Source organism: Zosterops lateralis, assembly GCF_965231275.1.
Source record: "Zosterops lateralis genome assembly, chromosome: 10".
NCBI classification, from domain to species: Eukaryota; Metazoa; Chordata; class Aves; order Passeriformes; family Zosteropidae; genus Zosterops; species Zosterops lateralis.
Window position 1 is genome coordinate 25,166,935 of NC_139770.1, and position 14,510 is coordinate 25,181,444.

The window sequence follows — 14,510 nt, forward strand, 5'->3', positions numbered from 1 at the left end:
TGTGGCCAGTGACATTCAACATGAAAGTCTGTATTAATAGCAGAACAAATTTCTTCAACTCTACCAGAAAGTGCCATTTTCCTCTAAAGACACTTATCTCAATTTGTTTTCACCCTTAGAGAATGATCACTGAACTCCACCCACTGTGGGAACTGTATCCACTGCAGGGTAGGAGGAAATCCTAACCATGACCTCCTCCAGCTCACTCCTCTGCCTTCCTGACTGCCTGTCCTCTGTATTTCAGCATGTTTTTATTTCATTTTATTTAATTGCAGCATTTTTATTTACTCCTAATGCTACCACCAGTTTTTCTAACCTTCCAAGGTTTTTTTTTTTTATTACCACTCTTTAAAGCTGAGTTTTCCCTTCAGCCATTCCTCACTGAATCATTTACCTTCCTCCTCATCCAGACAATGCTCCTCAGCTGCCAAAGGGATGGAGAGCATTGGAAAACACTATTACGAAGGACTTTAATGGACAAGTTATCCCTACATCTTTTGAATTCTTGCTGCACAGCACAAGTTGTGGGAAATCACCCTTTATAACAGAAAATGTCAGAATGTTCAACTCCACTTGCAGGTTTCTAATATTTCAATTAGTCCTTCCCTTGGCCACAACGGATAATCCATGCTGCCAGCAGCACAAAAATCAACTTGTCAGTTCAAAGCCGCCTCAGGTATTTGACAACACACTCCATCCCACTTCTAACTGCCATGTAAATACACTGAATAACAAGACCCAAATTGTTGGAGTCCAGGGCATCCCTCTGGGCACCCTGGAAAGTCACAGACCTCGGTAGAGAGGCCTGGGACCCGAAAAAGAGGGTCTGGGGTCTGTGCAGGGGGGTTTGCCTGGCACAGAGCCCAGGAAGACACAATCTTTGATTTTGGTCCATGAGAAAAACATCTAACAGAGAGAAGAATTGCAAGTCACAAAGGTGTTACAGAGAGTAGTGTAGTTTATCACTATGCAGAAGATTTTGTAGTTTTGTATTTTTAGAATGTAGATGCAAAGGGACAAGATGGTGATTTTAGGGCGGTGCCCTGGCTTCTTCTACTTCTCCCTTGGCATCCATCTTCTGCAGTGACGTGGGCACAAAGTAGTTTCAGTGGATTGGATCAGAGTAGACATGACCTTGTTAGCATAAGTGATAGACATTGGCATAGAATTGTAAACAACGGGTACGTAGTTATCTGTATAAGAGGTAGCAACCTCCCATCACGGGGGGAGTCACCTCGTGTCCAGGCTGCTGTGAACACCTTGGCCGGACACAGAAAATTGTAAGATAAGAACTAATAAACAACGCGAGAAACCAGAAAACCAAGACCTTGAGACTCCCTTCATTCTCACGCCAAACACCGAGCACCGAGCTCAGCACAGAACACAGAGACACAGAGTCAGACAGCAGACCCTAAATCCTTCAGAGGTCAAGAGGGAAAATCACTCCGTTTGTGCCTACACGAACCACCAGCCAGCTTTGGAATCTCGGGTGAGAAACAACCAGATTAAAACCCAAGACCAAATCATTCCAATACCTTTCCATCTGGCCTTAGCACAGCTCTGAGGACCAGCACAAGCTGCCAATACATCTTTGTAACCATGCTTATGCATGGATCACTTCATATTTTGTTTGTACTAGACAGAAATATAGCAGTTTTCATTAATGCCAAATAAAACACCTTTAAATTTCAGAAAGCATAAGTACATAAGGAAAAACATTTTTTTCTCAATAGAAGCAATAATTAGGGAGCTCCTACTATCATCACTATCAAATCATAGTTTTACCACCATTATGTCCACATTTTCCTCCAAAAAACGTCTACTACACCAAGCAGATTGAATTAAAGCAAAAATAATTGGAGGCGGCAGTGTGGTAAAAATAACAAATCAGATCCAAATGTATTTTATATGAATTATCACAGTTTACAAATCCCTCCATTCATCATTGGATGTGCCAAGGTTAGCATGGTGTGTGAGCTCTAAGCTGTCTGAAGGAAAGAAATAAAACGTTACTCCATCATGACACCCAGCACAGACTACATTATTTGAATAACACACCATCTACAAAAAAAAAACAAAACCAAAACAACAAACCCAGACAAAATGTGTAATTCCTCATGACCAATCAGTATATTTTCCACAAGCTACTTTTTTAATGGGATACTATTTGTTCCTCTTTACAGTTACTTGTACTCATAAAATGCTGGCTGCAATTCTGTTCTAACTGAAATTAGCAGTCAACAAAAAATAATAGTACTGTACATTTTTCATATTTGGACGCACACATTTGCAGTTATTTTCTGTGGTCATGAGGGTAAAATGAAGAGGTATTTCCATTACAAAGCATTACTTGGACAGGTACAGCAGCAAGGAAATCTGTTTTATGTAGTTATTTTGTATATAGTTCATTCCTGCTTTAATTCAGCATATCTTTTCTATTTTCATCCTCTTTCAGATGTTCTTCACAGTTGCATTTGTTGAAATCACTTTAGTGCATCAACAAGAGTTCAAAATGTTCAAAGAAACAAGACTTAAAAATGCTGCTCCATATCCTGGGGCCCAAACACCACAACACAGAGCTACAAAGTTGTTGTAAGATACTTGTTTATAATTACAGATTTCCAGCACAGACACCAGAACCTTTTAAAATTCCATTTGCATTTTCCATTAAAAAGGGAAGAGAAGCCATCTCGCCAATCTGAGCATGCTGAGGAGCTATTCTTGCTTTCAGGCACTTACTTAATATTTCCTTCCTCAAGGAAGCAGGTCAGTGTGTTTTGCAGCCAGCACCCTGTTTCTGCCCCCAGAGCTGACATCATAGGGGCAGAGAAAGAAGCAGTTTTTATCCTGAGAAACACAAGACTGCCAACCCAGAGCAGCTCTGGAGATGAGTCACGGCCCCGACTGGGACATGTGTGGTGGCACTGGTGACTAACTAACAATATCACATCTAGGAACTGAAACAAAGGCAAAAAAGCCATCTGGATTGGGAGCAACAGCACCCGAGACATTTTAAACAACTTCCATCTAAAGGAAAAAACCAACAATTCAAATAATAATAAAAAGCTATTTCAGGCCGTTAACCTCATAGCTATTCCTGCCCACTGTCACAGTAACAACAACCTCACTTACAAAAGAAGGAAGCAATTAAACCAGCACTTAACCTTAGCTTCTCAAGTGTCTAATCAATGACACTGAATTTCACAGGAGCAAAGCCCAATAGAAAAGGCTTCTCTAAGGCACAGGTAGTACTGACAGACAGCATTCAAACTTTCCCATGTGAAGTGTAAATTTTCCCTAAGCTTTACCTGCAAATTCCAGATTCATATATATGTGTGTCTGCCCACACACTTGCCCTCCTAATCAATTTGTATCTTAATATAATAGCAGTTCTGCCAGAGCTACTTATACTAATGGAAAGAAATGGAACACAGCTGAGCAGAACATCTGCAAAAGAAGGAAATTCATCACTCATCTTGGTATTTATTTACATAATGTACACAAAGAAGAATCCCTAAAACAGGACTTCTCAATTGGGTGTTGCTGTTGTGATTTTTAAGGGACTTGCCACCTCTAGGCAGACAAAAGAATTTGCTCTGGTGCTAACAGCCTCATTCCAGAAGCCAGGAGACCTTATAGCTCTCACCTCCCAACAAAAGTATATCTCATCATCATTTAACCAAAAAGACCACTAGGAAAGGAAAAAAAGGGAAAAACAAAACAAAAAATCCAAAGGGAAAAACAAAGGAAAAACAAGGGCTACCAGAAGCAGGCTGCTTTTTCGTTGATTTCTAAAACAGTTTAAGGACAGACGCAGTCAAAAGTAAGCTTGCATGTATTTTTCTGTGAATTCCAGCTCACTCATGTGTTCCCCGTAACGAAAACAGAACTAAAATCATGTGTCCTGGGTTATGTAGAGCAGGTACAAAACTAGTTTGGAGGAAAAAAAAGCAGACAACACTTCCAGCTAGTGCTGGCCACCAGCAGAACCACTGGAACATTGCACGGTACCAGTTAACAAAACCCAGGCATTGAGAACATCCCCAGGAGTTACAGACTTGTTCTTTAGACTAAAGGATCAGTAGGATTTCAGAAGCTGTGACTGAAAACTGGGGCTGTGTTCTCTTTCTAAACACCCACCCATCTTCCTGAAGGCAGGTAAGACTACCCTGTGCCAAGCTCAAATCCATCATGAGTCCTTCAGGACATTGCTGAGAGCCCAGGGTCACCCAGCTGCCAAGGTTTCCCACCACTGCAGCCAGAGCTGCTGAAATCAGTTTTACCTGTGCTGGGTACTTAACTTGCACGTGTACAGTTAAATCCAGAAGGTGCAAATATCGTACATCAAACAGTGCCAAACAAGGACATACAAAGGATAAGCATGGGAGGGAGTTTGTAATGTTTTCCTGAAATTAAGAGCTGCCCAAGAAGATGCTCACAGAGAGCCTGTCTGGAGCACTGCAAAAAAACGAGACATGGAGTAACAATGCAATGAACTCTCCTTTGAAAAGAATTTATCATATCAGCAAAAGACTTAGACATTAAGAAGTACCAAATCCACTTGAATTGTCATCAACACTCAACATTTATCTGTGTCAGATAAGTTCTTCTAAAACCAACTTTTTGAAGAATGCAGCAATTATGAAAACTCACAGTGTCGTTAAATCCTTTACTTCTGAACTCACCACAAATCCCCTATCACTCATCCTCACATCTGCTTTTCTGTTGTTAAAAGAACACCAACATAAAATCCAGTGCAATGTTCAATGTTTTACCTTGAAACAGAATCCAGAAGAATACTAATAAAACACAACTAAAAGTAACTGCAAAAAAGGAGGTAATTATAAACACACATATAATGCAGTCAGAGGAGAAGTTTGATGTCCCGTTATCTCTCACAGCATTTATTCTCCTGAGCACCAAGTCTTTGGAAAAGTCTTTAGACAAGCTATCTCACATCTGAAATGATGTCCCTCACTCCTGAAACGTGGTCAGTTCTCTCAGAAGGATATCAGTATGCCATCATCCCAAAAAGATGGCAAAACGTTGGAGGGGACGATCATTTATATGTTAAAAAGTAATTTTGCTTAAGAAGTAAGTTTCTTTTATAACACCTCTTCTAAACACAGGTGCATTTTAAGGGCACATAAATATCTAGAGCTCTTCAAGTTAAATATAAATCTGAATTTACTCTTCTTTTTTCACTAAACCCACAAATATTGGAAAAAAGGAAAAATATCAGAAGCCAACTTGTTTTGGATATGCAAAAACTAAGGGCCCTCCGCTTATCCAGATTTTTGCTTTATGTAGTAAGTTGTTACAACTGTTGAGCTCCACATCCAAGACAATCATCACTCTGATCAATACAGCTCTTTATCTACTGCTTGCTCTGTCACGTGGCAGTCAAGGGGCTAAAAACCACAAAAGTCTTGCAGTAGTGAAAAGAGCCACCCCATCCAAACACACAAGAACAGTGTTTAAACAGTATCTTACTGTCCAGAACAGACGAGATGACAATCTGACCACAGGCATTTTCTAGGAAACAGCAGCAGCACATCACGTAGTCTAAGTAGGAGAAACACTAAGCACTTACACAATACTATCATTGTAATGGTTTTTCTAACCATGTAAACATCTAGTACTATAAAAAGATGAGCAAGCTATAAATGAAATATTTGAGAAGAAACAAGGGAAAAGAACATAATCGAAAGATGGAAAAGGAGTCTGAATATGCAGGAAGACTTATGTCCTATGAAACTCAGAAGGCCTTTAGGAAAAAGTTTTTAAAAAACTGAATAAGTCTGATTTCTTCTGAACACGCTATAGGCAAATACATGCATTAGATCAGGGCCAGTTCACGGCTCTGCAGAACTACATCCTCTTCTGTTCCTCAATCTGCACCAAATTCCTGGGAGCTGTTATGCAGCCCAGGGCAGTGTCCGAGAGCTGCCCGGGACTGCCACAGCCTGTGACAAGGGCACTTTGGGCACCAGCTCCACCCTCTCCCTCATCAGTCCTGTTCTAGCCCCTCATCGTTCCCGTTCCATGTTATTCTCCCATTCCACTCCCCTCATCACCCCTGTTCCCTCCCCTCATTGTTCCCGTCTCATCTCCTCATCAGTCCCATTCCCCTCCCCTCATCACTCCTGTTCCATCGCCTCATCAGTCCTGCTCCATCTCGTCGCTCCCATTCCCTGCCCTCACTGCTCCCGTCCCATCCCCTCATCAGTTCCATCCGCTCATGGCTCCTGTTTCATCTCATCAGTCCAATTCCATCCTCGCATCGCTCCCCTCCCCTCCTCACTCCTGTTCCATCTCCTCCTCAACCCTGTTCCATCTCCTCATCTCTCCCGTTCCATTCCCCTACCCCGAGGGCAGGTCTCTCTGAGGGCAGCCCACAGGCAGGGCAGCGTTGTTCAGCTTTTCCCCTCCCATCCCGCGGCAGGCACACAATGGAATACACCGGGAACAAACATCTTCGGTTTTCCATGGCCCCGGGAGCGGCCCCGCCCTGGGAGCAGCAGGCTGTGTGTGGAGGAGGAACACGGCCCTCACCCCACAGAACAGGCACACGGTGACATTAGGGTTAACGAGGAATCACAATCACAGGGCTGGAAGAAACCTTTCAGATCATGAAGCCCAACCCAGCCCTAACACCTCAACTAAACCATGGCACCGAGTGCCACATCCAGTCTGCTTTAAACACATCCACGGATGGTGACTCCACCACCTCCCCGGGCAGACTATTCCAGTACTTTATCACTCTCTTAGTAAAAAAACCTCCTGACATCCAACCTACATTTCCCTTGGCACAGCTTTAGGCTGTGTCCTCTCCTTCTGTCAGTGCTGCCTGGAGAAACGGACCAACCCCACCCAAGCACAGCCGCCTTTCAGGGAGTTGTAGAGAGCAAATTGCAGACGAGGTTTGGGTTAAAGGTTTAATGTGACAGGAGCAAGCACCACCTGTTCCAGCAGTGCATGAGCTACTAAAAACTGTGTTTTCTGTTCTCCTCTCCCCGGTCACACAGGACCAATAATGACCCTTTTAAAACCAGAAGCCCATGCAGTGGTAACTCAAATGTGGTCTGTGTGCCACTGCAGCCCCTGCCATGGAAACTCTCATTTAGCCCTAAAGAGTGAACCCACTTCAGGTTCTGGCCTTCTACAGCTGCACAGGTGAATTTCCATCCAAACTGCTTCCAAATCTAAAAATAAAATACAATCAACTTGATGATAAATACAAATGCCTAAATCAGCAAAGCAAAGATCTTTCCGCTCCACAAATGTCATGGGTATCTATCTACAATAGCAAGATTTTAAGAAGTCAAGACATCCACAAAGTAGACTCGAAAGTTATTTTTAAAGATCATGTGGTACTATAAATATTTCCCAGCAGTTTAGTTCAACTGCCACATGAGCTGGCCCTATGGAATGGAAAATTAAATGTCCATTTAGTCAGGGTTCCTCCAGAAATCAGAATAAAAATATCACCATTTAGTTTTCTAAAAATATCTATGTATAGAAAACATGAAAGGTCTTTTTCAAAGGCCTCCTTCCCTCACAGTGCTCACACTGGTACCAAGAGTAGTCTCTCAGCCACCAAGTCTAGATTCTCTCATTCTCTTAATGAAATACAGCTAATTTTCCACATAGAGAATTTCATTAAGGTTTTTTTATCCCAGATGTCTGATTATTTTGCCTGTTCATCTCCTGTAGCTTTATTCCTCTGGTGTACCCATAGCATTATACACCAAGTTTTAAAAAATTAACTCAAGATTTTAAACCCACAATGAATGTAGTTTCTACTCAGATTTAATGCCTCTAAACAAAAGTGGCCCAGTTTTCAAGAAATGCTGAGCACCTGAATTTGCAGTTGAAAAAAATGCAGACATGTTAACTGGTTACGAATTAAAATTTAATTTAATTTTAAGTAACTTCATTTGAACAGATGTTTAGGTTAATTACCTCTAGTTGTCCCTTTTTATGAAAATTATTCTACAATTCAATGAAAATATAGTTTAAAAACTACCTGCAAATGAGTTTATCTTCAGATTTTTTTTCCCAGAAAACAAGTCTACATGTAGAGAACAGCACCACTAAAATGGTGTTCCAGACTCAGAAGAGCTTTTAGACTTGGCTTGAACAGTGAGGAGAGAAGTAAAATGTTACTTCCTGTTATACTCAGGCAAGTACACACAATTGCTACTCCCTCTGAATAATATCCACGATGAACTGAACAAGTGAATAAAACTTAAGTCCCAACAATTCACAGGCATGACAATTCACATAATTCTGGAACACAAAACAGTAACATACCATCTTCTCACAGCTAACTCACAGCCATTCTCTGCTCTACCTTGAAATCACTGCATAGATACATTAAAATATAAATAAAGAATTTCAGGCTACCCTTTTGAATTGTGTAAGTAAAGTCAGTTTCAGAGAGAAGAAAAACTTTCACATGGCAATATTGCTGTGTGTAATTGTCTTTAGAAGCATCCAATCATTGGATCAGACTGAAGCTGGGAACACTGTGAGGAAACATTCCCTTTCAGATGGCTGGAATGCAGTTCTGCACGGTTGAGAAAGAAGGAATATAAAGGAATGGAAGAAAACAGCAGATTACAAAAGCAGTGTCATACGAGTAACAGTGTATTTGACACCTTGACCAACAGAGTCAGAGAGAGAAAAAGGCAAAAAGTTCAAAGGAAAAAAGCCCAGACCAGTTATTCAGTACTCTACATCAACCGGCCTGTGAGAAAACATCTGGTCAAATCACACTTAGAAGCATTTCTAAGCAGCTCTCTTAGATATTTTGGAAAACTTTCAATAGCAGCAGGCAGAGTGGGCCCAATGCATTTGTATAGCCAGCTCCAGGACAGAAAAGTGAGGCTGAAGATTTGGGAAAAGATCTGGTGATTTCAAAGCCCAGGTAACTCCCTTTTTAGGACCCTGCACAGCACTGTTGATACTTCATGAACTAGAGGGAGTGCTGCCTTTTTCCCATCCTGGAAATGAAACTCCAGAAAATTTTAGTAAGGAAGTAATATAAGAGCAGATCTTGATTTGAAGGCATTCAGGGGCAGTATGGAAAGATCATGTAAAAAAACCATTCCCCCCCTGCCCCCACCCCCCGAAAAAAAAAAAAAATTAAAAAGCAGAAACCAAAGAGCATCAGGAGGCCAGCATGAAATGTTAGGATATGTTGAGTTCCAAGAATAGACTAAACATTGCAATGATGGCAAGCTCACCCGGGTATTTTAAACAAACAAACAAAACCAAGCTTAACTAAACAGGTGAATGGAGGAGGCACAAGGGAAGGAGAAGGGCTGGACAGTCAGACTGAATGGGGAAGGAGGAGAAGGAGCTGAACCACAACAAGGATGTCATGTGAAGCCAGGCAAGTCAAGTGTTTCCATAAAGCAGCCCCAGCGCTTGTGCCAGCACAGGGAGGGTGCAGAGAGGATAGAGAGGAGTGGCACAGTGACAGCTCCTTGCAGCCTCAGGGCAGCCTGGCTACTTGACAGCTCTTAAGATCATTTCAACAGATGTAGGCAAAACTACAGCCTAAAGGCCTGGCTTTCTAACACCCCAAGCTCTTATTAGAACTGCAATTCAATGTCTCTGTCATGAGTCTGAAAAGATGCATTAGTAATCTGTGCTTTTATTGATTTATTGTACTAAGTAAACTGTAGGGGCCCTGTCCTCCCATTGCTAAACAAGAATTGACTTTTTAACAGGTTGATAACAAAACCAGAAATTAATAAAACAGGATTAGTTCTGTTCTCAGGGATTTCCTTGCCTGTTCTACCACTCAAAATACTTCTTTTTCCACTGTAAACACAAAGGAAACGTTCCACTTATAAGACATTTAAATATATAGTTAATATTTCCTCTCCTTTGGAATTCTACAAATGGACCTAGACCATCAAATCTCACCAGCAGCTGACTATTAAGATGTTACATCTAGATTACATTCTACTATAAAAAAAAAGTTAAAAACAGAAACTGAGGTTTTCCTATAAGTAGATACCTCTTCACACAGGGACTAAAAGATTCACCTTCTAATTATTTTTGGTGTTTTGATCAAAACCTCTAGGAAAGTGGATTATTCTCCAGCAGACAGATTGTGTGCATCTACAGAGGGAGGTGAAGCAGTGAAATAATTAAAACCAGCTGAATATCAATGAGGAGTGAAATTTTCACCTACAGGGAGGGCACACAAACCAAAACACACAAGCAGGCTGTGCTTGAGTCTCATACAGAGATGCCACGGATGCTACAAAGTAGAAAGATGCCCTTTAATGGAAAAAAAAATAAATTTTACATGCTTCATCAGGCCAGGCATTCTTCCTGATGGGGTCTGTTTCTTACATAGTCTGGTCTGGATTTTTGCAGTTATTTTCCTTCCAACACCAGCCTCAATGCCCCCATCACACAGATTCAGAGGTGGCTGCTCACAGACATTTGTTACATGGACAGGACTGACCAAACACTGAAGGCAATCCAACAACTCAGCTCTAACGCAAATATTAAGATGTATTTTATACCCGTTTTTCATGAAACTTATTTACAAAGACAAGTTGAAATACAATGCCATTTGGTAGAAAAATACAATCCTAAAAAACTCTTTTGTCATGAAGTTGAGGGTAATAAAGCCAAAAGTAGCCCTGGGCATTCATCACAAGGACCAAAAATATTTAAGATTATGTAGGAATTACAGACTATTCAGCCTGAAAGGGACCTCTGGGAGCCAGCTGGTCCCAAGCTCAGCTTTAACACTAAAGTTAAAGCATGTTGCTCAGGAGTCTGCATACATAATTCTGCAAGTCTCCATGGATGGAGACTCCACAGTGTCCTAGAATGCAGCAACCCTTGGAGACTTCAGCATCCTTTCAGCAGGGCCTGACTGCTCCTGGGGTTACTTTTCCCCAGCTGTGAGATTCAGCATCTGCTTCTAAGACTTCACAAGAACTCCACCTGGCTTTTTAACTGTGAATAGAGATGCTGCTCAGAGTTTATTTTAATGCTCTTAGTACTTTAATTTAAAAACTTCAATTGCAAATTACCTTGTGTGATCCAAATGCACACAAGTACACACAAATGTCCTACTAAAAATGAAAAAAAACCAAACAGGTTGGAAAACATTTCCCAAAAAAAGGAAAAAAATGGAATTGATTTTAAGTTGTAACAATGGAATTCTCTGAGTCTCTTAATAAAAAAAAGGGGGAGGGGCGGGGAGGGGAGGAACACAAGTCCACTGACTATGGAACACCTGAGCAAGTTTTTTGTCTGACATAAACCTAAATACAATGATTTAAAATTACTAAAGCTGTCTGCAGTGGACATTCTTAATTTTATTTGTTTGGGCAGCTCAGTTGCAGCTTTATTTTTTATCTGTTTAAGTAACTTGATGAGCAGAGTCAAGAATTAACTTTTCAAACTAAGTGTGCAGGAAGCAAATAGTTTGGTTGGTTTGTTTGTACTGGGCCATGGAGAACAGCTGCCTGCATTTCTACTGTGTAATCTAATAAGGCAGTACAAGACAATTAACTCCACATAGCATAGCTCCTGAAAACTTCAGGGATCAGAATTCAGAATCAGGTGCCACAAGAATTTTGCACATGAGTATTTACCAATCATTTGACATTTGGCCTAGATCAGGAAGTGATGCAAATTTAAATGTGCTGACTAAAAATTGGAGCATTTCTTTCAAGTACTTAGAGAAAGGGAACTAACACACATTAACGTCTTTAAATCCACATGGAATTGAAAATTTTGTAGTATTTTTTAAGGCAGGAAATCAATCAATCCAAAGTGTTATCCTGCAAGTTAAAAACACTTAGTTAAAAACACCAAGTATGGAAAGCTTCTCTTGTCTGATTAGGTGCCACAGACATTTTTCTACCCAAATCATTAAACCCTCTACACATCCGTGTTTAAAGAAGAAGCTAAGAGGAGTCATTTCCTCTTGGAAATAAAGCAATATGTCAAAATATACTTCTTCTAAACTAAAATGACTTCTCACCCCTTTCAGTTCTAATGGCCAGATCTTTTTTATTCCCAACCAGGCATTCAGGAGTGCTTCCAGTGACTCCTGCACAATTACATTCACACAACCACACATGAGTAAAATGCATCAGACACAGGCAGTTTTTTCTCAGTTTCTAAGGAGAATATGTTTAAACACCTGACAATCTGATGCAAAGTAGCAGAAAAATGATGACATTTCTCATCTCGGGCACATGAAGTATACAGAAATTTAAGAAAAACACTATATCAGGATATAAATGTCTATTTATCTGGTAGCAAAAAGTGCAATCCACAGTCCCTGCATTAGGTAGAGAGGCCTCTTTTACCAGAGATAAGACACGTGTGTCAGCCCAGAATTCAAAAAGCTGGAAGTGAACTACAAACTGTGAAGGAAAGATGTATCTGACACTCATAAACTGAAAACCTAGGCAAGTTTGATGAATGATGGAACTACAATACAGGACAAATAACAGTGACAACAAAAATATTTAAGTCACTCAGGAGAGTTACAGACCAAACAAAACAAGCATATTTTCAAATTACCTGAAAATACAAGCAGTACTTTAACTTTTTCCAGTAAATAGGGGTTTATATGTAATCACATCTATACCAGACAATTCCCTGCTCAAAACCATAGCCAGCATACACAGCAGCCAAGAGGAAAACCTGAAACCCATCTCAATTTCACAAGTTACAACTATTTCCAAGAGGGAAGATGGTTCAGTGAGAATCCATGAATCCATTACCAACTGATCAACTGAGTAAAGAGTCACCCATTTATATTTTTATTATAACTATAGCAAAGTTAAATAAAAGCCTAGTAACCATGCCAACCTTATAAGCAAAAGAAAACAGAAAACAACCCCAAAAAACCCCAGCCCTGTGATACTTACTCCAATGAACCTTTCCTGTTTCAGTTTGACTGTGTAGTGAAGATACTTTTATTAAACATTTTCTTCCTATTACTCTTGTTTTTTCAAAAGATTCCACGAGATGATCTCAATGTGATCTAAAAAAAGCAAAACACAACATAATGTAATTGACCAAATGAGAAAATCAGCAATTTGTATTTGGTTTAAAAGCTGCACCAACCTTCTGTGCAGAAATACCTAAATAATCACACTATTTTTACTGCCTTCAAATACTACAGGCAGCACATTCCCATTACACAATGTGATTAATCTAACGATTAAATGTATGTCAAATCCACAAACACCCTGTTATCAGAAAGGAAAAAAAGGAAGTAATAATTTGAATATGCCATTCATTCCAATAAGTCTTATGATCATTAATTAGTCAAAAGCATTCTTAGCTGCTAAAAATATTTTCAAGGTTTTGTACACAATTTGAATCAAACCAGCAGATGTCCATCACAGTTAAAGCAAAAAAAAAAAAAAAAAAGGGAGACAGAGTTGCCTTCATTATCTTAAGCACATTTTCTCTTTTTCCTCTGGGCTGTAAGCTGATTTTGGTAGAGGTTTTCGGCTTGTTTGGGAGGATTTTGGTGGTTTGGGGTTTTTTTTAAGAGTGTAATATCATGTGTAGTTCTACTATGCAGAAGCTGAGTTGATGACACAGGTGATCCTATATTCCCGTTCACAGTTCAGTGTGTGAAAGGTTCAGAAGGTCTCTGACCAGCAAACACCCTGCAGATGTTCAGGGCAAAACGTCTCCACAGAGCCAAGACATCATCCTCCTTAGCTCGACCCTGCAAATCAAGCTCTCAATAAAGAGAAATAAACCAGAACTACTTCAATCTCCCTGAGCACAAAGCAGTATACTATCAGTTTGCACTGATGTTATCTCCAGGCTTGTAGGCCAAGCCACAAAGCACAAGACATGTAAACACACTGCACTTCCCATAAACAATTCTTTTTCTAAACCACACCAAGCAGGTCCCACTGAGCTCATGAGAACTCAACACAACACAGTGACCAGGAGGGAGGGAGGGCTGTGACTGCCCTGTCCCACAGAGCAAAATTTCTCTGGGAATTGGCATGTAGAGCCCTCTGAATAAACTCGGACTCTTCAGTGGCTTTGAGGGATAAAAACTTACTGCCCCATGTACTTAAGACAAAAAAAAAGTTAAAGTTACTGCTCTATGCACAACCTTTTGGTGCACAAAGGTGTCCCAAAATGGGTTTTCACCTAGTGTGCAAGAAGCCAGTCCACACACATTGAGTTATTTATTTAGATAGAGAGGCATGAGCTAGTCCTGAAACTTCTCAAAATGGATGCCTAGAAACCTACTGCAGGGAACACACACAAGAAAAAAACAAAAACAAAAAAACACCACCCCAACAAACTAAGAGAAAAATTAAGACAGTACTATGTGATTTGGAAATTGCAAGGACAAAGCAACAACGTGAATCTCACAGAACCAAGGCTGAACTACCAACCTGGAATTCATGTTTTAAAGTCATGTCAATATTCGTGCTTTTGTGGAATCAGAAAAATCCAAATCAAAAGCTACTGGC

General features: G+C 40.4%; 1 protein-coding gene across 4 annotated transcripts in view; it reads right to left on the bottom strand.

The window, feature by feature from the left end:
* Positions 1-14,510, bottom strand: part of PIK3CB (phosphatidylinositol-4,5-bisphosphate 3-kinase catalytic subunit beta) — an 88,847-nt gene that overhangs the window by 37,276 nt on the left and 37,061 nt on the right. For all 4 annotated transcript variants that reach the window (XM_083869001.1, XM_083869000.1, XM_083869003.1 and 1 more), the window contains one exon: positions 12,927-13,042. The gene's annotated coding sequence lies outside the window, so the exon portion shown is untranslated. The remainder of the gene's footprint in view (positions 1-12,926; positions 13,043-14,510) is intronic.